Source organism: Rattus norvegicus, chromosome 18 (genome assembly GCF_036323735.1).
Source record: "Rattus norvegicus strain BN/NHsdMcwi chromosome 18, GRCr8, whole genome shotgun sequence".
NCBI lineage: Eukaryota > Metazoa > Chordata > Mammalia > Rodentia > Muridae > Rattus > Rattus norvegicus.
The window spans coordinates 70,260,049-70,262,215 of NC_086036.1; the positions used below are offsets into that span (position 1 = coordinate 70,260,049).

General features: G+C 40.3%; 1 non-coding gene across 1 annotated transcript; it reads left to right on the forward strand.

The window, feature by feature from the left end:
• The first annotated feature begins 871 nt into the window (after positions 1 to 871).
• Positions 872 to 998, forward strand: LOC120098365 (small nucleolar RNA SNORA22). The gene has a single exon (XR_005496554.1). It is a non-coding gene; the product is annotated as a small nucleolar RNA SNORA22 (small nucleolar RNA).
• The last annotated feature ends 1,169 nt before the right edge of the window (positions 999 to 2,167 follow it).

The following is a 2,167-nucleotide window of genomic DNA, read 5'->3' on the forward strand; positions in this document are numbered from 1 at the left end:
AGATGAAGTAATTTTTGCATATTACAATATAAAACGTATTACTGATATGCCATATCATCCCACAGGACAAGCAATTGTAGAAAGAGCCAATTGTACCTTAAAAGAGATGCCTATTGAACAAAAATGAAGAATAAAAACCCCCAGGGACAGAATAAATAATGCTTTGTTAACTCTAAATTTTCTAAATGTTGGTGAAAAAGGAACAATAACAGCTGAGAGACACTGGGTTATCGAAAAAACTGAGAAACTGGGCCAAGCATTATACTCTAGGTGATGTGTTGATATTACAGTGGAAACTATCAATAATTTTAAGATGGGGGTGTGGTCATGTTTATGTATCTACAGGTACTGAAAAACAATGTGGTTACCATCAAAACTTACAAAGATTAGATCTGACCAGGGAAACCCTCTTATCAGCTGATACATGAATATCTTCACAAAGCAAATGGCCCAGGTGATCCACTCTTCAGAAACTGTCTCAGTTACTGATTTCTCCAAAATATGCATGAAAATCATCTTTAGAAGGGCTAGCAACAATGATTGGTCACACAGAGACTGGACAACAAATGCTATAGCTAGCTTTTCAAAGACTGACCATTTTTTTTCTTGGGCCCCAAATAGGAATTCTTCACCCCAATTCAGCAGGAAGAAATTATAAGAAGATGGTTGTCCTAGTGCCTTAAATTGGGGTGGATGGTTTTGGTTGTTTGATGTGTTATGGTTTTTATCTAGGGTAGGAGGTTGTTATTGGTATGATCAGTGGAGACACAAAATAAAGTTTAAATCAGGGATCTCTTTCCTCTGTTTTTCCTTTTCTCTTATCTAATGAAGGGGGGAAAGATCAAAAGGGGAATAATATAACAATAAATAACTGCACAGTGAACACCCAAGTGTGCTCTGTAGTTCCCTTGGCCTTGACTTTGTGCTAAAGTCTTTTCTTTTCCTCTGCATTGAAAGTACTGTGTCCTTTTAAATGTATTCAGAAAATCAGCACACCATATTACAAAAAAGTAAAAAATTTAAAAAGTAATGAAAAGTAGAATCTACTATTTTTAAATATTTTATCTTGGCATGGATCAATGTATACTGATAGAAATTTAAGGTTGTTTGTTTTGACTATTGTTTGATATATTGTACATAAGTAGCTTACTTAAAATGTGATGTAAATTTCTAGTTTTATGGTTCTTTTAATTATTTCCATTGTGTGTAGATTGTTATTCGAGAAAAAGATTTAAAAAAACAGAAATGGGTATATGAAGTATGGAAACTCAGTTGTGTCATGTGATGTTTTTCTGCAGGCTGTCTTTTGAGAGGACCTGTGGTGGTTTACTGAAACAGACACTTGAGAGGATGTTTTGCTGAAGCAGACACTTGAGTTACTTTTACAATGGCTGCCTTTTGCTGGTGAACTAAGGGCTGAGGAGGTAGAGGAGGCACCACCACAGACTGAGCAAAGTCCCCCTGGAAGGACAAGCATGATCTAGTGACAGCCATCCAGGTCATGTGCCCTCCACAGGCTTCCCTTTCCTCCATCACTATGACTGATTCTGTTACTCTTCATTCTAACTCTCCTCAGTCCAGCCTCTTCCTAATCCCACCTTTGGAGAGTGTTTGCTAGGGAGACAGACACAACAAAAGCAGAGGAACCAGGACTGCCCACTTGAAGGATGCTGGGCCAGGACTGAGATTTTCCTACATCCGATTCCATCTCCACTGCCCTTCCTCTGTGCTCCTCACCACAGCACAGGTGACTGCCTCCAGGAGGCCTCCACAGATGGAGGGTCCAGATATTGGAGATGCCAGATAGAATTCACCAGTCATGGTAGCACCACACTCGCCAACCTTAACACTCACTTTTAGCTCTCCATTGGTGACCCCTGGGACAAACGATGGCAAATGGGAGTTGTAGGTAAGCTACCCTTATGGCTATGCCAAACACCCTGTAGCCAACCTACAGGTATCTTGACAGCTTGCCCCATCTTTATTCATGTTAACATTCTTCAATGGGAGGATCAAACTCAAGTGGAGGGCCAACCCATCCTCTCCTGATTATACCCAATACACAGCCAACCTCCTTCCTCTAAACACCCACCCTTACCCTTTCAATACTTCCTCTGCACTTCCCTCTCCCAGCCATTAATGGCAGCTGGTTCCATCAACATCTTGC